The following is a 22,206-nucleotide window of genomic DNA, read 5'->3' as shown; positions in this document are numbered from 1 at the left end:
GCCATGCTGAGGTGGTCTCTCACAAAGCACATCCAAAGGGACCTATAATTAGAACATACAACTATGTACTGGGGGGCTTTGGGAGAAAGAAGGAGAAGAAGAAAGAAGAAGAATGTGAGGGAGGGGAGGACGGGAGGGAGAGGAGGAGGAAGAGGAAGAGGAAAAAAAGGAACAGATCAGTGGTTGCCAAGAGTTAGGAGTGGGGGCAGAATTTAACTACAAAAGGGAAGAATGAAGGAGTCTTTTGTGAACTGATGGCATTGTTCTGTATTCTGATTGTTATATGGTGGTTTTAACAAATCCATACCTGTGCTCAAATTATAGAATTGTACACCCAAAGAAAAAGTTATTCTTTTTACTGAATGCAAAGTTTAAAAAAAAGCATATTGAGGCAGCTGTGTTTCTGTATTATTTTAACTCTCCTCCATTTTTTCATAATGTCTCAGTGTCACCCTTCTCTATGTGAGCAACCTCCCTGAATTTGCTTTTTACCAAGTCATGCATTCATCAGTTTGTTGGTTCTTTGTTTTTTGTGTGTGAGGAAGATTGGCCTTGAGCTAACATCTGTGCCAATCTTCTTCTATTTTGTATATGGGATGCTGTCACAGCATGGCTTGATGAACGGTGTGTAGGTCTGCACCCAGGATCCAAACCTGCGAACCCTGGGCTATGGAAGCAGAGTGAGCAAACTTAACTGCTATGCCACTGGGATGGCTCCAATTTGTTGGTTATTTCTCAGTTAAGTACATATAAGGTGTGTATATAAATATTGCTCAGGCGTTTGTAGGCAGAATTTCAGAGATGGGTGAACCTTACATATGATTTTCCTATTCATATATAAAGGTATCAATTTCTTTGACGTTAGAAGCTGCCTTAAAGTGTTTCCAGTGTTAGGCCTGAATATCATCATTTGCCAGTAAAAAATGAGAGACTTGTGTTCAAATCTAGAAGATAATTGTGTAAAGAACTTCTACTCTGGGTTCATAACACTCACTCTCTGCTATTCTCCTCAAGCATTGGAGGTAGTATTACTATGTGCATCATGCAATATTTGCTGTATACATTCTAAATTGTTTTTCTGAGAGTTGCCTGTATTTGTAATTTCTGCTCTACGTCAGTGGTGATCGTATTATTTCAGTTCTCTCTCTAATGTTCTTTGTGAGTCAGTGGACACCAGTAGAGTCTCACTGTACCAGCTCTCGGAACGTCTAAAACCCTTGCTGGAGATGACATCACAGACATTTACCTGAGAATAGATGTTTCTTCTGTGTCTGTGAAAAGTAAATTTAATATCAGAATAAATGTACTTCTGCTAATATTGTCAAAAAGAGGATAGTTTATTTCAGTGATAACACTGGACTTTCATTTGGACTTCAACTCTCTTTGTACAGGCATGACTCATTTTATCGTGCTTTGCTTTGTTGCACTTCACTGATATTTTGTTTTTTACAAACTGAAAGTTTGTGGCAACCCTGCGTGGAGCAAGTCTATTGGTGCTGTTTTTCCAACATTTGCTCACTTTGTGTCTCTGTGTCACATTTTGTTAATTCTTACAATATTTCAAACTTGTTCATTATCATTATATTTGTTATGGTGATCTGTGATCAATGATCTTTGATGTCACTATAGTAATTGTTTTGGGGCGCCATGGACCGCACCCGTAAGAGAGCGAACTTAATCCTATGTGTTGTCTGTGTTCTGACTGCTCCGCCCAACGGCCGTTCCCTGTCTCTCTCCCTCTCCTCGGGCCTCCCTCTCCCCTGAGACACAACAATATTGACATTAGGCCAATTAATAACCCTACAACGGCCTCTCAGTGTTGAAGCGAAAGGAAGAGTCTCACATTTCTCACTTTAAATCAAAAGCTAGAAATGATTAAGCTTAGTGAGGAAGGCGTGGTGAAAGCTGAGAGAGGCTGAAAGCTAGACCTCTTGCGCCAAACAGTTAGCCAAGTTGGGAATGCAAGGAAACATTCTTGAAGGAAGTTAAAAGTGCCACTCTAGTGAACACAGCAACGGCAAGAAAGCAAAATTGCCTTCTTGCTGATGTGGACAAAGTTTAAGTGGTCTGGATAGAAGACTAAACCAGCCACAACATTCCCTTAAGCCAAAGCCTAATTCATATCAAGGCCCTGACTCTCTTCAATTCTGTGAAGGCTGAGACAGGTGAGGAAGCTGCAGAAGAAAAGTTGGAAGCTAGCGGAGGTTGGTTGATGAGGTTTAAGAAAAGAGGCCATCTCTACAACAAAAAAGTACAAGGTGAAGCAGCAAGTGCTGATGTAGAAGCTGCAGCAAGTTATCCAGAAGAGCTAGCTAAGATGATTAATGAAGGGGGCCACACCAAACAGCAGATTTTCAAGGTAGACCAAACAGCCTTCTATTGGAAGAAGATGCGTCTAGGACTTTCATAGTTAGAGAGAAGACAATGCCCGGTTTCAAAGCTTCAAAGGACAGGCTGACTCTCTTGTTAGGGGCTAATGCAGCTGATGACTTTAAGTTGAAGCCAATGCTCATTTACCATTCTGAAAATCCTACGGCCCTTAGGAATTATGCTAAATCTACTCTGCCTGTGCTCTATAAGTGGAACAACATCAAAGCCTGGATGACAGCTTATCTGTTTACAACGTGATTTGCTGAATATTTTAAGCCCACTGTCCAGACCCACTGCTCAGAGAAAAAGCTTCCTTTCAAAATACTGCTGCTCATTGACAATGCACCCGTTCACCCAAGGGCTCTCATGTGCAACACAATTAGTGTTGTTTTCATGCCTGATAACACAACATCCATTCCACAGCTGATGAATCAAGGAGTAATTTCAACTTTCAAGTCTTTTATTTAAGAAATAGATTTCGTAAGACTATGTCTGCCATAGGTGGTGATTCTGTTGATCGATCTGGGCAAAGTAGATTGAAAACACTCTGGAAAGGATTCACCATTCTAGATGTCATTAAAAACATTTGTGCTTCATGGGAAGAGGTCAAAATATCAACATTAACAGGAATTTGGAAGAAGTTGATTCCAACCCTCATGGATGACTTTGAGGGGTTCAAGACTTCAGTGGAGGAAGTAACTGCAGATGTGGTGGAAATAGCAAGAGAACAGAATTAGAAATGGAGCCTGAAGATGTGACTGAATTGCTGCAATCTCATGAGAAAACTTGAACAGATGGGAAGTTATTCCTCCTGGATGAGCAAAGACAGTGGTTTCTTGAGATGGAATGTATTCCTGGTGAAGATGCTGTGAAGACTGTTGAAATGACAACAAAGGATTTAGAATATTCCACAAACCTAGTTGATTAATGCAGTGGCAGGGTTTGAGAGGATTGACTCCAATTTTGAAAGAAGTTCTACTGAGGGTAAAATGCTGTCAAACAGTATCACATGCTACAGAGAAACCATTCATGAAAGGAAAAGTCAATTGATGTGGCAGACTTCATTGTTGTCTTATTTTAAGAAATTACCACAGCCACCCCAACCTTCAGCAAATGCCACCCTGTTCAGTCAGCAGTGGTCAACACTGAGACAAGACCCTCCACCAGCAAAAACCATGACTTGCTGAAGGCATAGAAGATGGTTAACATTTTTTCTACAATAAAGTATTTTTAGATTAAGGTATGTAGATTGTTTTTTTAGACATAACGCTATTGCACACTTAGACTACAGTATAGTGTAAACATAACTTTTCTAAGCACTAGGAAACCAAAAAAATTCAGGTGACTTACTTTGTCGTGATATTGGCTTTATTGCAGTGGTCTCGAACCAAACCTGCAATATCTATGAGGTATACCTGTATTCACTATTCTTTTTGGTGAGGAAGGTTCACCTTGAGCTAACATCTGTGCCAACCTTCCTCTATTTTGTATGTGGGATGCCTCCACAACATGGCTGATGAGTGGAGAAGGTCCACGCACAGGATCTGAACCCATGAACCTGGGCTGCTGAAGTGGAGCATGCAGAACTTTAACCACTCGGCCAGGAGTTAATGATTGATGACTATCTGGGCACCAGAATATTTTTAAGTATTTATAAATATCTCTAATAAGAGCATAGAAATATAGGTTTTGACACCTATGAATTACGCAATGATCATGACAGTTGAAGTCCTTTAGATTAATTAGAGCACTCTTGTGAATTTCCTTTGTCTTCTTTTTTAAAAGACTTTACCTTTTTAGAGCAGCTTCAGGTTTACAGACAAATTGAGAGAAAGGTACAGAGATTTCTCACATATCCTTTGTCCTCACACATGCATAGCCTCATCCATTATCAACATCACCCACCAGAATGGCATAATTTTTACCAAGGATGAACCTACACTGACACATCATTATCACCCTAAGTCCATAGTTTACCTTAGGGCTCACTCTTAGAGGTGTGCATCTATGGGTTTGGACAAATGTATAATAACATATATTTGTCATTGTAGTATCATACATAGTAGTTTCACTGCCCTAAAAATCCTCTACACTCTGCCTATTTATCTTCCCCCTTACACTGCTAGCAGTCACTTCTCTTTTAATTGTCTCCATAGTTCTGCCTTTTCCAGATTGTTGTAGAGTTGTATTTATACAATGTGTAGACTTTCGGATTAGCTTCTTTCACTTAGTAATATGCATTGAATGTTTTTTCCATGTTTTTTCATGGCTTGATAACTCATTTCTTGTCAGTGCTGAATAACATTCCACTGTTTGGATGTATCACACTTTCTTTGTCCACTTACCTACTGAAAAACATCTTGGTTGCTTCCAAGTTTTGGCAGTTATGAATAAAGCTGCTATAAACATCCATGGGTAGGTTTTTGTGTGGACATAAGTTTTCAACTCCATTGGGTAAATACCAGGGAGCACAACGGCTGGATTGTTTGGTAAGAGTGTGTTTAGTTTTGTAAGAAACTTGTCAAACTGTCTTCCAAAGTGGCTGTGCCATTTTGCATTCCCACCAGCAATGTTTGAAAGTTTCTGTTGATCCACATCCTTGCTGGCAACTGTTGTCAGCATTGTGGATTTTGGCCACTCTAATAGGTGTGTAGGGGCTTTTCATTATTTAAATTTGCATTTCCTGGATATCATATGAGGAGGAGCACTTTTCATATGCTTATTTGCCATCTGTATCTTCTTTGGTGAGGTGTCTGTTAGGGTCTTTGGCTCATTTTTTAATTGGATTGTTTGTTTTCTTATTGATGAAGTTTTAGGAATTCTTTGTATATTTTGGATAACAGTCCTTTATCAGGTGTGTCTTTTGCAAAGATTTTCTCCCAGTCTGTGTCTTCTCATTCTCTTGATATTGTCTGTCACAGAGCAGAAGTTTTGAATTTTGATCAAGTGCAGTTTGTCTTTTCTCTTTCCTTCAGTTTTCTATTTTTTGTCTAACGTATTGCTTTCCTTTTCACTGAAGATGTAATTTCTGATTTCCAAATATGGCTGTAAATGCCCAGTTTGCATCCCAGCACCATAGAGAAGAATGGCCCTCTCTTCTCTTCCATCACTTGGCACTCAGGGTCACATTTGGGAGCGGGGTCTCTGGAGCATAGTCAGCCCTGTTTTTCCGCCAGCACGACCAAGGACAAAGATCGTTCTAAATTCTGCTCTCTGATAAACGGAGGTCAGTGTATCAGAATGGCACTAAATACTTACCAGAATGATTTTGCACACACACAAAATCTACAATCCCTTCGCCCTAGGGGTTTGTCTGAGAAAGAGGAAAATTATACAAATATTCATTTTATAAACTATTAGATGTGCTTCTGGAAAGCTGCATATAAATGGGAAGTTTGAAACTATTTCAAGTGCATCAGGGGACCTGACCACCTAAATAAAACCTCTGGAGAATTCTTTTTTTAAAAAAGGAAGAATCAATCCCTAATTAATCCCTTTCTCAGTTTGGAATTTTATAAATGAGGACCCTTGAAAACAAGATACACTTTGTTTTCCTGCACGTTGAAAAACGATTTTTCAAAGCAGTGTTCACATGCTAGGATGCGGTGAATTTTATTTCATTTTTCTACATTTAATTAGTGGAAACCCTTTGAGAAGCCAGTGGAAATTAATCTAGGTTTTGAGGGCAGGAAAGTCTTTTTAAAACTTTCCCATTCCTTGGTAGTTATACGAGTAAGTCCTTAGGGGAAGGGTTCAGGGTGGAGGGGGCTTATTGGGCCTCCGGGAAGAGGTCGTGGGCCTGAGCCTGCCAGAGGGGACCTCGAATGGTGCGGGCCAGCGATATTAACAACATCTCAGCGGTGGGACCCCTTCTTCAAAGGGATCACGTGCCTAGTAGATAAACAGATAAAAGCCCAGCTGCTCTGGCTGAAGCAAAGTAGGGAGCCTGGAGGCCTATGGATAAAGGACAATTTTGACCAAGTAGTTTCATGTGTGTCAGACCAGCTGCTACTTCAGTCCTGAGTCTTCCACTCACCGCCTGTGTGACTTGGTTGGCTGCATTACCTCTGTGAGCCCCAGGGCCCCAATGTGTGAAAAGAAGGCTAACCTCTTCCTCTCCAGTATCCTGAAAGGGTTTAAGAAGCTAATAGTGGTACTATGCTTAGTGGAGTGTGTGCATCTGATAAGACTCAATTAACGTTAAAACATTGCTCCTTCCCCACTCACCAGCCAGCTTCTGACCTGACCTAAAATTTCCATCTAAAAGATCGCTAACAGATTCCTGCAAAGGTTAGGGGAAATTGTCTCCAGAAGGATGCATTAAATATTGCCTCTGAAGAGAAAAGGGACCTGTGGTTTCTTCTCCCGGCTTCTTTAGTCGACACTTGGGTTTAAGGGTTGAGAATCTTAGAGTCATAGTGACAACCACAGAGTCTTAGAACGAGAGAGGTCTATAAGAGCACCCGGGTAATAATCCCTTTTTCAAATGTGAAAACTCAGTGTCAAAGACGTTGTCTATTACCCAAAACGAATCAACCACTGTGAGAAAACATGGCTTATTCACATTTCCAAAGTCTGATGTAAATTCACTTTACTACATGAAGCTGTTTTTCAAATTGGAATCAAGAATTCCCTGAAAAGGGACACGAGGAAAAGGTCTAGGGTGAATATTAAACATATATTAGTATTAAATAGGAAAATTATCATAATGCATATTAGTACTCAGCTTAATGCCTAAAACACAGTTTAGATGCTTTAAGTTTTTGTTATTATTAATTATTATTAGCTCAGGGACAAAAATCTCTACCAATCGCTCTGGTGGTTCAGCTCACAGGAGAAGTGGGAGTGCTGTGTCAATTGCTGTTGTTGTTTTCACTTGGAAAAGGAGGGTAACAGGAAAGGTGCGAGATGTACAGCACCCAAAGCTGCCCCGTAGTCGGGTGACAGCTTGAATGCACCAAAGCAGGGAGGCTGGACCCTGTTTGAAGGCGGTGAAAACATGAGGTTGATAGAACTTGCCTTAGATGGCTGCCTCAAGGGCATGGGGAGTCATCACGAAAGGAAGGACACTTATGGGCAACAGCTCACTACAAAGGCAGGCATGACCCAGAGGGAACATATAGAGTGTAGCACTTCCTTGTTTTTTTTTTTTTTTCTTATTGCTTTAATTTAAAATTGTTAATGTTTCTTTTCCTGGACCACATAGAACACTTTTAGATTAGAAAGTCTTTTGAGCATCTCAAAAGTTTTAGATACAAAAACTCAGCCTATTAGGGTAGGGTAAAATTGATTCCTGAGTGGTTTAAGATAGGAAGTTGAGGAAATAAAGGAAATTGAGACAGACATAGATTTCATGCCTGGTATCCTAAAGTAACGTGTGCAAAAGGTGACTTCCAATGAATATGCCTCATTTCTCTATCCTTTTAGTGGAATCGTTCCTTTCTCAACCCACATCCTGATTCATGAGTTGTTTCAAGTCATCACTCAAGACAGAGGCTTAAAGGGATGGATTTCAAAAGCATCCAGAAAAGTTTATGAGCCTAAAGACTTGGGAAAATAGTTTCCCTGATAGGGGAGACCAGTGACAGCTCTGATCATTGAGAAAGTAGCCTAGCCTCTGTCAGAACTATTTACGCAAGGGAAGAAAGTAACGACATTCCATTTTTTCTAGGAGAATGAAAGCAAAAGCCAGGTTCTTTAGAGCTTTGCTCTCACCCACAGGGCTTCCTGTACAAAATTGTCTTCTGGCCTTAACAGTGTCGTTGCAGCCATCACAGCAAAAGAAAGAATTATGAAGAAGATACTCCCTTGAAAATCAGGAGATTCCATGCTATGGATTTCTTATAACCTTTCATGCTAAGTTCAACAGAAATCCCAATTTGAATGGACAGATTTTGGTGGGGAGGGGTTATAGAAACACTCACAAAATCCTTTTAACAACTAGAAATCTGTTTCCATAGAAATAACTCCCAAATCTTGAGGAGGAGGTAAGCATTTTTATCACCATTTTATGGAGAACTCAGTTTTATATAAAAAGTTGAGGGCCAGCCCCCATGGCCCAGTGGTTAAAAGTTCAATGTGCTCCACTTGGGCGGCCTGGCTTGGGTTCCCAGGCGCAGACCTACACCACTCGTCTGTCAGTGGCCATGCTGTAGTGGTGGCTCATTAACAAAAAGAGAAAGATTGACAGCAGATGTTAGCTCAGGGCCAATCTTTCTCAGGGGGAAAAAAAGTTGACTATAAGTAAATAAAAATGCAAATAAAAGCACATCCTAAATGAACTGAAAGAATTCTCACTTTTCAAAAATCCCTTAAATGAATTTCTTTGTAACATTCCATTTGATAAGCTTGTAATATCTGTACTTACTTTTCTCCTGACAGTGAACATGAGGTTTTTGGATCAACGGCAGACTGAATATTTACTTACAGAACACCTTAGTGTCGGTTCCCATGCCCCAATTTCCCCTGCAGGGCTATGTGAGGAGGGCAGGTGTCACCCTGCATGTACGGAGAGTGTCCATAATGTAGGAGAGGACCACTGAAATTATGAAATGCGAGCTTATATGGGAACTGCCACATAAGTGCCTCCCTCCTCTCCAGAAAGAAGGAGAGAAATCTTATCTTTTAAATGTAAATAAACCCTCTGTTGAAAGAAAAGCAGACGGTCCCTAGGCGTTATAGCTCTTTGGAATATACATGTGTGGCTCAGGATTTTATTATCCTTTGAAATATAAATAAATGGCTCCAGGGGCGATAAATCTGTATTCTGCTCAGGAGGAAGTCACTATTTCTAACTTCCAAGGTGTGGTTACTGGTTGGTCATTCTTTAACGGAGTTTGCCAGTACTTTTTGGTCAAGAAACCCTGACTGTGCAGAACACGAAAATATTAGCTGTTTCTCAACACCATAGAATGTATTTGGGTAAAATTGTATTTCCTGTTCATCAACAAGAGATCCTGGCATTACAGATCCCATGGAACTTCAGGCAGAAAGTTGGAAAAGTTTGAATTGGAGTCATGATGCTACAGGAATGAAATGAAAGGCAGCATTTCTGATTGAAAAGCCATGAGAACAAAATTTATCCCCAATACTTGAATGTATTTCAAAAATAATTGTTATTAAAACAAATGGTTGCATGTTTTCTTGTCCTCTTATTTTCTTGAAATTCAATTTTCTAAAGAATCAGAGTAAAAAAGTCCATTAAATATGTGCTATTATCAAAACAATCTTGCATATAGTTCACAAGTATTGCTTACAGAGTTCATTCTAACAGCCATGTAGTATGCGACTGAGAGCAGTGTTAGGGATGGGGTAGGTATGACATACATAAGAAATTCTTTTTATCTTCATTTTCAGTTGTAAATACCGAAAAATATTTTTCCTAAGCACTTGCAGAATACCGTTACAATACCGTAAAACAAAATATTCTAGCACAATATTCTGACCCTTTAGGAATTTTTGCTCATCCATGAAAAATTTATGCTAATCTTCCCTACTTTCAGAACATATAACTTTTTTACATTTTAGTTCCCAAGAGTACCCAGCAGTAACTGATATAAATTAAGGATGCCAGCATGGAAAGCTGGTCCTTATCGGTCCCTCACACTGGAGCTGTGCTGCACAGAATCTTGATGGATCGGTTTCAAGATCCAGTGGGATGATTGTGGGAGAAGCCTAAAGAGTTTAGATAGCACTCAGTGTGGTCTCCTGCTGTGAAAAGAACCAAAGCTGGTCTGCCTTATGGGTCCAAGGATCCGAATAGAATCTATTCCCAGTGCTAAAGGTGCTCCCTTGGAAATGGGATGATTTGGAAGAGCAATGTCTTCTTTAGTTTTTAGATGGACAAAGCCTCATGTTTCTGTCAATGTCCAGGTCATTTATGAACTCCCAGCAGGATCCCAGCCCTGAGGGGCCCCAGGGAGGGGCCTCAGGGAGCCCTTGAGCTTCGTGTACATTATTCATCTCCCAAACTTAGTTTCCTTATTATATTCGTAACATATATGATAGTACCTGCCTCACAGGGATGCTCAAATCTAGTCTAAACTCATCACCTCCAAAGAGCTAAGATGGGTTCTTAGGATGAATATTAAGTTCCTGATTTAAAGGATTTTTAAAAAGTGAAATCAAGGCTGTCATACAAATATAAACTAAATATGTGCTAAAGATTTTAACTCATTAATTAAAGAGAACCAGTACCACGTTGTAACTAGTTCAAAGAGGAATTCCCAACAGCCAGGGACAAGTTTACGAATAGCAACAGAACTAGTCAGGATCTGCAGGGCGATCGATAATCAACTGCATTCTGCCAGAAACCATTTGCATTTCTACGGAGGAGAGTCGTTTGTGTTATGTCAGTTCTCCACAAGTCTTCCACAATTTTTCTTGATACAAATTACAAAAAGGATGATGCTTTTAAAGGGTGAAAATTTTAAAAAGCTGCTCAGAGAGAAGTAAATAAAATCTTTAAATAGTGAAATTGAGCAAGTGAAAATCAAATTGAAAATACTCTCTTTCTGCCTTTGGCCCATTGCTACAGTTTAGCAGCACATATATCTTGAGGAAAGTGTATTAAAGTTCAGAGTTATCTATATTTGGATGATCCCTGCTGTTTTCTGGGTCATCTCTGTCACTCAGGGATGCTGGCTCAGGCAATGTAAACTAACTTTATTGTCTCTGTAGAAGGATGTAGTTAAGAAGATGCTTTTCACGAAAGAAGCAAACACATATCATTATAAAGTTAAATATCCTTTTGCCAGTGGAGAGGTGTTTGCATAGCATGGAGGAATGGATAAGAAAGTGGACAAGGAATCTAAGGGCCTGGATTCAAGCCTCAATCTTCTCCAACCAAGATCGAAGTCATATTATTTTGCCAAACCTCAATTTCCTTATATTTAAATGGAATGATTATGATAACTCCAATCTCAAAACATTGTTGGAGAGATGAAATTAAATAATGAATTCTATAAAGTGTGAAGTATTATTCAAATGTTAGCTCTTGCCACAATTCTAATCTACTGGATTGACTTGTCTACAGATAATACAATCTGTACGTGGAGGGGCAGGTTGGCAACCCCAGCACTGACACTAATTTGCTTTGTGACCCTGAACAAGTCACTGACCTTCAGGACTGCCGTTGTCTCTTTGTCCCTTTTTATTTCACAGACTAATTGTGAGGTTCTAATTATTTCATTAGGTTCTAGAAATTTTTCTTTTATTGGTTACCTATAAATAACCTTTATTGTAAAAAATAACCTTTTCCATGCTCAAAAAAATCAATTATTTTCTAAATTTAATTCACATATACCAAAGACAATATGTAAATTTAAAAGGAAAAGTTCAGAGTAATATTCATTACAATGAAATAGCATTGGTAATTAGGCCATTAAAGCTGATTCCTTTAGAAAGAATTGACCAACTCCCCCTGCCCTGGCCCCTGCTCCCCCCCCAAACCACACACACATCCACATACAGGATGTCCAGGGACCCAAAAAGGCATTGAAAGGAAGTTCTTCTGTTATTTGATCCCTAAGCAAGACATATTGAGATATGGCAATGGTTTTTCAAAAATAAATGTGTTGGAGCTGGCCCCGTGGCAGAGTGGTTAAGTTCGTACACTCTGCTTCTGTGCCCTGGGGTTTGCCAGTTCAGATCCTGGGAGAGAACACGGCACGGCTCATCAGGCCATGCTGAGGTGGCGTCCCACATAGCACAACCAGAGGCTCTCACAACTAGAATATACAACTATGTACTGGGGGCTTTGGGGAGAAGAAGAAGAAGAAGAAAAGATTGGCAACAGCTGTTAGCTCAGGTGCCAATCTTTAAAAATAAAAAACAAATATGGCCATAATAAACTTAAAAATAGAGTAAAATAATCATCATCATATGGTCCTAAAACTAAATATAAAAATAACTAGTTACAATTTTATTTGTCAATTATACCTCAAGAAACCTGGAAAAAAATAACTAGCACTCGTTTTCTCCTATTCTTTGATTCCCTTTTATTTTCTTAGGGAATTTCTTGGTGCAAAAATGATAAGCCTTTCACAGCATGTACTTTGTTGTTCAATTTCATCATTTTTAGTTATGCCAAATTATAGCAATAAATCATTGAATTTTCAAACTTGCTTAGCTTGTACTGAATTATATTTTTTCCTTCACTTTTAAAAAAACAGTATTTTATTGGCATCTGTTTTGTGTAGTGTATCCCCCTGGGTTTTTGTTCCAACAAGACAGATGAAGCCATCCTTAAACATAAATGATAAAACCTATCACCTTGTACTCTGTTCAGATTGTTCCATAATTAACTCAAATCACTGCTTCTCTTAACATGGAACTGAAGATAAACGTGCATGCACAAACATTCAAACACAAAGTAGTAAGAGGGAAGACCCTTTGGGCGAATATGCCCCTAAAAGTGAATAAAAAGGCGGGAGAAAAAGATGCATTCTACTGAAGTATTGAGGGAATTAAGTCAATTCTATTATGGTGAAGAAAAAAGAGCACAGCTACACACTGACCCTAAAGGAGATGGTAAGGGGGCAGGTAACAGGCCACATGTGGAGCCCTTGACAAGGTGTTGACAAAAGACAGAAATGAACATGACTGTGTCAACCAATGTGTAAATACATCTGCTCATCTGGGCAACTATGACTTTCCCAAGGGTGGACTGAGCCAGCAAAATAGCTTCCTAAAGAAGCTCAAGTACACATATAAGAAGATGATGTATCCTTAGACAAATTAGGGATTCTAGAATAATTATTAATCAAGATGGAACATAAACATTTATACATAAAAAGGCAAGCCTAGCTTTATTGCCATATTCAAAATAGTTTATTAAACTTCGAGTTTTAAAAGAAAACCCTTTAACTTATTTTTAAAGGAAAGTGTAATGTTAATTTTAGCTTTTCATTTATGTAGATAAAATGGAGTGCTACAACAGTGTGATGTGGGATGACCAAGCTTTTGATGAGTTATTTTGATTTACCTAAACAAGGAGCCATGGTAGTTATGTTAAGATGTACAAAAATGGACAAGTATATATCTCGGCCTCCAGAAGTTTACAAAATGAAAACTATTTCAGTATGTGTGTGGTCAATGTCCTAATAAGTAGAGATAAACATATCACTACTTTCCCTTATTCCAACCATTTTTACCTTTGTTTTGCCATTTATATTGTTTTCAACATGGCTTTTAAGTTCAGAAGTTCAACCCACCACTACTTTTCCAAAAATCACTTCCACTATGGCCATTGTCACCTTTACCATCATGCCTAGTATTAATATTAACAGGAATCTAAGATGCAAAACTCCTCTTGTCACCCAGTCTTCAACGACCCTGACTGTACTATCAACCTTTAAGAGAGCAGTGAGTAAAAAGCAAACCCCATTGATTATGTCTAGGAGTTATTCACAAGAGCAAAGGTTACCACTACCAACTGCAGGTAAATCTCACCTTCTTTCTTATTCCTAGTAAAAATTGTTGGAATCATGAGTTGGAGTCATGTTATTTTGGTTACAATGCTTTGGAGTACCTTTTTCTTTTTCTAAGCCAATCTTTTCCCAAAAGTATATCCGTGGAATGCTCTGTCTTGGGAAAATTCTACCAGAAAAGAGTTTCTTGGGAAATTCTGAATATCATATATCCTTCTTGAAGATTCACAAGATGAGTTAGTATATTAATGACTCTCATAAAAAAGGAATCGACTAGGGGCTGGCCCCGTGGCTGAGTGGTTAAGTTCACGTGGTCTGCATCAGGCGGCCCAGTGTTTCGTCAGTTCGAATCCTGGGCACGGACATGGCACTGCTCATCAAACCATGCTGAGGTAGCATCCCACATGCCACAAATAGAAGGACCCACAACGAAGAATATACAACTATGTACCGGGGGGCTTTGGAGAGAAAAAGGAAAAAAATAAAATCTTTAAAAAAAAAAAAAAGGAATCGACTTATCTTTGCTTTACTCAGCATTTCCTAAGTTTATGTGACCCTTGGGCTCTCCCCTGCCCGTACTTGGTAAGCAGCTGTGAACGTCTCTCAGAACTTGCATTTCTAGGAAGGCGCTCTGGTAAATACTTCTCTTGACTGATGAGTGATAGAATCAATTCAGATGAATGTTACATCGTCTCAAAGCTTTAAAGCCCTAATAAGCTCTAGCAAGAGGCCGTGGTACTACCAGTAAATGAGTCTAGAAGGAAAGGATTTCTGGGAATCACGAGGCCACTTGCTCAATGGTAGACTCCACTTGCTTAAGGAGATTTCTGAGATTTAAAAAGAGCCTAGCTGTGCTGCGGATGTTGGCGAGCCCTCTGATAGTACATCTTTGCCCCTCCTGTATCTCTGGTCAGTGTTCCAAGCTTGTTCAGGGCACTTGTGTGGTGCGAAAACAACCTGAAATAGTGTAAATGCTAAACCATGATTGTCAAATGCCTCTAAGTCTGGCACAATTTGCTTTTTTTTTTTCTTCTTTTTTTTAAATCCAGGTATTCCACAGCCAAAATAAAACTCTGAAATCTTCCTTTACTTTCTCTTTAGAAAGGGTAGGTAGGTCTGTGTCAATCTTTATGGTCAAACTTTTTGTAAAAAAGAAAAAAGCAATTTAAAGTTGTTTATAAATTTTGCTGCTGGAGGTACACAAATTTGGCAGGAGAGCACAGATTTGACACATAGCAGTATAAATATAACCCCTAAGTAACGCAAGATTTAGAAATATTACACAAAGCTGGCATGATTAAATAAGTTCCAACCTTTTATGGCATATAGAGCTACTTGTAAGTTATTTTGGTAGAAAATTTCATGAGATGTTGAGTTTCTGGCCTGGTGGGATTGCTGACAACCTGCTCATGTAATGTCCTCAACCCAGACGGTGGGAATTCTTTGGTTTGTGTATGAGGGACTTACACAAATGTCTTTGTAGCAGAGCATCAGTAAAGCTGACATTATGAAGAAGGAAAGGTATAGAAAACTCAAGCACATAAAATTAAGTCATATCCCTAAAATGTGTCTTCATCTGGATTCATCATTTTATCTCATTTCTCCCTCCTTTTGCTATGAGATTCTACCTTGTCTGCTGTAGTTCACAGCATGAAAATCCTGGCAAAATCCACAAAAATAAAAATATTAAAAAGTGCCCAATTATGTAAAAAAACCAAAAAACTAGGCTAGCACTCTCCAACTTCAAAAGCAAATACAGAAATTTGTGCTGATGTAGGAACCCGCTTACCTCCTTAACAATGAAGAAGCCGAATGATCACAGCTACATCATTTAGATTTTTCTGCTACATTTAGAGTGAGGTTCTATCTCTGTCCCCCAAGAAACAAAACTGTGAAGCTGGCTTTTAATGTAGAAAAGCCGAGAAAATGTCCAAGGAATAAAAACAGGATCTGTGCTCATCAAATCTGTTGACAACCAAATGCCGTGCTTGCCCCCTGTTCTGTCCTGTCTAAGAAGATCAATTTAATTTTGGAGCAGATGGAGTTCCTATTGAAAGGCCAAGGAAGACACATGGCAATAGCTTACAAGGCCCACACGACAGCTTGGGAAGCTGTACGGCAAGACATATGAGAAAATACTCTGAGCCAGAACAAGTCCTACTTTGTGCACACCTTTCACGGGCAGGCCATTCTAGGGCCGCCCCCATCCTCAAGGACACTGTGAGCAGTAACTGAGGGACATCAGCCCCTGAACGCTGTCTCTTAGAGAAGCTAGAGGATATTGTGTCTACGATAGGAGGCAAAAAATACTACTGTGCTGAAAAAAAAGTACTCTTGTGTTCCATGCCTAGGAAAGATTCTGAGTATCTTAGACACAGAACTACTTTGTTGCTTCCTGGAAGTGATTACAAAGAGCATATCTCAGTTGGGATTTATTGATTTAAATAAAGCTCTGTGACCTCTAATAGATTTAGGGGGTGCCCAGTGAACATGGTGCGGGTAATTCTCATGCTTCGTGTTTCCCTGATGACAAGCAGTCATAGAAAGCCTACCTGGAATCGTTCCCTTCTTTTATCACAGAAGAGGTAATTTCTTAAAACTTGATTGGTTCCTTATTTTTCTGGATTTGGGGACCCTTGAAATAAACATCTTGGGTGAAAGCACTTACTACGGGAAAGATCAGAACAAATTCCATAAGAGCTTCCACTACTACATGCTAAGATGCCCCTCCACACTGTCACACAGCTGCTCCCTCCAGGTGGTTCTCAGCCCACTTTCTCAGACTTTATATTATTCACTCAGGGTTCCGCTGTTGTTTTAACAGCCATGTTCACTGACTACAATATTGTTTTCTTCTTCTTTTTCCTTTTGATCTGAAACAGGAAATAAGTTCATCCCTGAGCTCTCAAAACCAGAAACAAACATCAAGAAGGAGAAAGAAAAAATATGAGCTCTGTGGGCAGAGAAGGTCTTTGCACTCCGGGTAGAGACTTTGTGTTAACACAGAGCCCCACACTAGAATTGGCTTGTCGGCATTTATTGTAATTTACTGATTCTATAAGCAAGCTGCAGCTCTCCATCTGGATAATGTGTAGACATTTTTTTCCCAGTAATGACAAAGGTCTGCAAGTAACATCCTCTCTCTCTAGGTATCTGAATGGTAAAATTTCTGCAGCTTCACCCAACCACAGGCGAGCACTACATTATTTATGAAACAAAGTTGAATTTATTAAAAATATTCTTCAACAACCAAGTAAAAGATATCACTTGATGTTTTATAAATTCAGTTTTATAAAACATATATTTTCCCTCTGTTTACCATAGACCCATGCAAGGGGAAAACCTACGTTGTGTTTTTCTCTTTAATTAAATATGTGTCAGAATTACATTGGAGCTTGAGCTCTCCAGAAAAGTCAAGTAGGGATTTTTTCTACTGGAATGGTGAATAATTTAAGAGGTATCTGTATTTCAACATCAATGTTAGAATAAATTTAAACATATCTTGACTCTGATTTCTACAGATATGTCATGCAAAAGTAAGTAACCAAGTAAGTGAACAAGACTTGGTTCACCAGGTGTTATATAAAAATAAAATTAAAATACAATGTGTTTTTGGTTCTACTGTTTTTAAGCTCTATCTTTGACCAAAGTTCTACAGGCTTGAGTCTCAAAAAAAGAGAAAGGATTATATAGCAGGCCATACAGACACTAGCAATTGGTGAAATTTATACGATAACATTTAGATTTATTTTTTATTTCAAGAATTTCCTTTAGGGGCCGGCACGGTGGGACAGCGGTTGAGCTTGCATGCTCTGCTTCAGTGGCCCGGGGTTTACCAGTTCAGATCCTGGATCCTGGGTGTGGACATGGCACCGCTTGTCAAGCCATGCTGTGCTGTGGCAGACATCCCACATATAAAGTAGAGGAAGATGGGCACAGATGTTAGCTCAGGGCCAGTCTTCCTCAGCAAAAAGAAGAGGATTGGTGGCAGATGTTAGCTCAGGGCTAATCTTCCTCAAAAAAAAACCAAAGAATTTCCTTTAGAATTTGCACTATCTGTTAAAAAGTTATAGACGTCATCAATTTTGACTGTTCTAGGGATTTGTAGTAATTCCATGGTTTTGGTAACATTGTATCATGTTCTCTGGTTTGTAATTTCCTTTCTGCATGTACACACCTGGATTTCCTTGCCTGATTTTCATTTCCAGATTTTATTTATTGGAGGTTAACTATACTTAAGGTCAGATATTTATTTTCTATTTCCTGTTGAGAAAAAAAAATCAAAGAGAAAATATGACTGTCAAAAAAAAGAAAAAATGACCCATAAACCCTGGGTTTTTATGGACTAAAACCCACCCCACATAAACTCAATTTCAGGATGTGGTGCTGTCGTTTCACTATGTCATTCTTTCCCCTACTCTGTGTGGAGCTCCTGACCCCCCCTCCCCTTTTGTTTTTGAGGAAGATTAGCCCTGAGCTAACATCTGCCACCAATCCTCCTCTTTTTGCTGAGGAAGATTGGCCCTGAGCTAACATCCGTGTCCGTCTTCCCCTACTTTATATGTGGGACGTCTTCCCCTACTTTGTATGTGGGACTTGCCACGCGGTGTGTAAATCCCCACCTGGGATCCGAACCAGTGAACTCCCGGCCAACGAAGCAGAGAGTGCCAACTTAACTGCTGCACCATCAGGCCAGTCCCTGAGGTTCCTCCCTTCTCCCCCGGAAGTAGTGATCAACCAACCTAACTTTAACCCAGCTCATGGGTGATCCAGAAAACCTCTCTCCTGTTTACCTGACAACAGGATTTAAAGTAAAACCAAAGATGAAGAGTCAGGAAATGAGTCCTCTGAACAGCTGACTGTTCTGATAGTTGAGGCTTAACCCTGTAAGCACCAGAAAGTAGGAAATTCATCTAATGAAATTCTTCTGTAAAAGCTCTACCACACTTCTCTGCTCCTGTAAATGGAATATTGTGAATATAACCTAAACTTTTCTTGTTTTGGAGGCAGGACGGATGGGAAGTTGCTTTGGAGACATGGAACGAGGACTGGATTGGGAGTCAGAAACCATAGACTCCTCCATGCCTGACACCTTCTAGCTGTGTGGGTTGGATTTGAGTCTGTGCCTTAGTTTCTTTCCCTGTAAAATCGGAGCCTATAGCACATCTCACTAGGCTGTGGAGGAACCACTGAAAGGATTTGTGTCAAAGTTGCCACGGCCACACCTGTTACATTCTGGCTAACCAATGTGGTGGTTTCTCTTCTGAACCTACTCTTTCCTATAACGGGCTTATTTCAGGGTCCTTGGGTCTCTCATGCAGAGATGGAGAGGAACACACACCCCTGCAGGACCTCCGAGTTGACTCAGTTGTCTCCACAGGCCTCACGAGCCCGGACCTGGCTGAAACCTCCAGCTTTCCATCTCTCCTGTGGCTATGGCTTTCTCATCTTCTGAAAAAGGCTTCCACTTGCTCCCTTCAGTCAAACCATCATTCATTATTTCTTCACCACTAACCGAGTGAAGACTCGAGTCATCTTGTATCTATCCATTGCCACCATGCTGTGTGTTCTTGGGTGTGAAGGATGAGTACAGGAACGGCCCTTGTTGGGAGCATCTCCCGAAGTGTACCACTCCTTCATTCTCCAAAGCAGATGATCCTCACAGACACCAAACACCAAACCCAATTTTTTTCTATACCTCTTGGTAGGACCTAGTATCAAATAGAACTGCAGGTGTATGTACAAGCAGAAAATGGGCTGCCACGGTGATGCCCCATGAACCCTCACAACTGACCCTCCCAGGACAGGGCTCCTGCTGAGGAGAGAATACCGGGAGTGGAGTAGAGGCTCATCAGGACATGCACAACAAAGGCCATGGGAAGAAAGATCCAGACCAAAGTAGAGGAGGGAGGAAATCTTAGGACCCTACGCAAGAGCCACAGACAGGGAGCTCTGTGCAGTTAGAAAAGCTGTCCTGAATTGTGGCTCCTTCTGAAGGCTCAGGAAAACGAGTTTCACATACACACGAGCAGCATAATAGAATCAAGGGCAAATCACACACAAAACTGTTATATAAAAAAAATTATGAGTAGAATAACATCTATGGAGACAATGAAAGCACACCGGAAAATGTACCCACAACTCAGATAAAAACTGTAAGCTAGTATTTCAAAATGGGCTAAATACAGTACAAGATGAGGAAAATCAATCTGAATTACAAAAAGACAGAAATGAGGCGGCTGAATTCAGGAAAGAATTAGAAATAAGAGCAAGAAAAAAAAAATTAGTTTAGAAATGAAGACTACCAAGAAGGAGCTCAAGAACAAGTAAACACAACAGACAATGCCTTAGGAGAAATGGAGGTATGGAAGAAGAAAAATTCAAAAATATGAGAGAAATTAATAAGGGAATATTTATTTCAGACAATTCACATATTAAGAAAACAGTACTGGTAATTTGTGTATACATGCAGCATTCATTCATTCAACAAACATTCATTGCAGGCCTGCTGTGTGCCTGGTGCTGTCCTGTGTGCTGGGATATCAACAAAAATATCTGCTCTTCTAGTGGAGGAAGATGATTAACAAAACACTAAGTAAATCTTTTGGAGGAGGGTGAAGCTATGAAGCAAAACAAACCAGGGGAGAGAGAGACGAAGTGCTGGAGGTGGGGTGTCGTGAGTTTATGTAGAGTGGTCAGGGAAGGCCTCATGGAGAAGGTGGCATATGGCAGGATGGAAGCAGGAAGTCGAGCCATGCAGACATGAGGGGACAAGCAGTCTGGGCAGTGGGAACGCAAGTGCAGAAGCCCAGACGCAGGGCTGTGACCGCTGAGCTCTGGGAGGACCAGGGAGCCCTATGGGAATGGAGCTGAGGGAACAAGAAGCCAGCAGGAGGCCATGGGGACAGAGAGAGATGGGCCAGTCTGTGTGGAGTGTGTGGACTGGACCATGTGAGGGTTGTGATCTTCACTCTGGATGGGGTGAGGGCCGGTGTTGGGGTCTGAGTAGAGGAGTGACTGGAACCAAGGATCCACGACTCCTGACAAGAGCTTTTCACATATTGAGGTATATGGGGTAACTATTCAGATTCAAAACTGATTTGGCTTGAACTAAAGAAGCCTGATTTACGGCCTATCACACAGATGTTGTACGTCTGCTTAACCATTAAAGTAAAGAATGCACTCTCTTAAGATAAGAATGCTACCTCCCCTCCTACGCCCTGTTGGTAACACCCTACTGATAAGGTCCTATGGGTAACACCCTGCTAAGTCCCTTTCTGGACGTCAGGGTCATGTTGACCTGCTAATTTGCCACTAAATACCTCTTTGAAACCTTGATGAAAATGTATCCTGAGTATGTTTTTTGTTCTAAAATGACATGACTATATTGAAAACCATTCTTCTCTGGAACGCTTTCTAAGGCCTTCCTGGGTTATAATCCTCACTCTGGCTCAAGTAAACTCACTTCATTTCTCTTATCTATAGAATGGTTATTGGTTATTTGTGTTGACAATCTCCAGGCTGCCCAGGTGAGAAGTGTTGGGGCGGCAACAAAAGTGGAGGCTAGAGAAAATGGCGGCTCCAATGGAGACAGGGCTGGGGTAGCAGTGCAGTCCAGAGACTGGGTCAGATTCTCCATGTAATAAGAGCTAACACAGAGAATTTACCAGTTAGCACCAGCCTCTGTTCTAAGAGCTTAATGTGAATTAACCTATTTACTTCTCATAAGAAGTCTGTGAGATTGCTCATACCACTGTCCCCATTTTTACGGAGAATCTAAACAACATTCTGACAAAATTGCTCATCAGCTCACAATAGATCATCCATTAAGCTAGTTTAGATATGCAAGAGTGGTTTGAGGCAAAAAAAGTCATTCTGAATGAAAATCATAGTGCTTTGATTTTAAGATGTATCTACATGTGTGATCACTATGTGACTAAAAGAACTCTAGTTTATTTTTTAAAATAAAATAATACTTCTTGGATTTAAAGTTCAAGATTGCCAGACTTAATTAATACGTGTATAGGGAGAATGTAATTTCATTGACAAGAAAACACAAAAATAATGTCGTTTCCAAATGAGATATCATAAACGAAATTCAGGTCTTTAAATGTGAGCCCCAATATATTAATAACCCCACTTGAGCAAAGGAAACTTCTCCACGTGTTACACCTGGGCAACGAGTGGTGTTGGAATTTTAATTCCTTCAAGAAACACATGCCAGTTGGCATCTGAGGCCATCTGAAGTTATGAGAGTTATTTTAAAAGTTCATTCAAAATAATCCACGTAAATAAGGTGGCGTTTTCTCCTACTCAGTGGCTCCCAGTTTCTACAATGTTCAAACAGCACATGTTTTATTGAACAAACTTTTCATAAGAACTGAAATATAATAATTGTATTGAATGC

The 22,206-nt window shown here is 40.0% G+C and overlaps 1 pseudogene; it reads left to right on the top strand.

Moving 5' to 3' along the window:
• The first annotated feature begins 1,682 nt into the window (after positions 1 to 1,682).
• LOC139083438 (tigger transposable element-derived protein 1-like) lies at positions 1,683 to 3,557 on the top strand (annotated as a pseudogene).
• Positions 3,558 to 22,206: the final 18,649 nt, after the last annotated feature.

Source organism: Equus przewalskii, chromosome 5, assembly GCF_037783145.1.
Source record: "Equus przewalskii isolate Varuska chromosome 5, EquPr2, whole genome shotgun sequence".
NCBI classification, from domain to species: Eukaryota; Metazoa; Chordata; class Mammalia; order Perissodactyla; family Equidae; genus Equus; species Equus przewalskii.
This window is presented reverse-complemented; position numbering and strand designations above follow the sequence as displayed.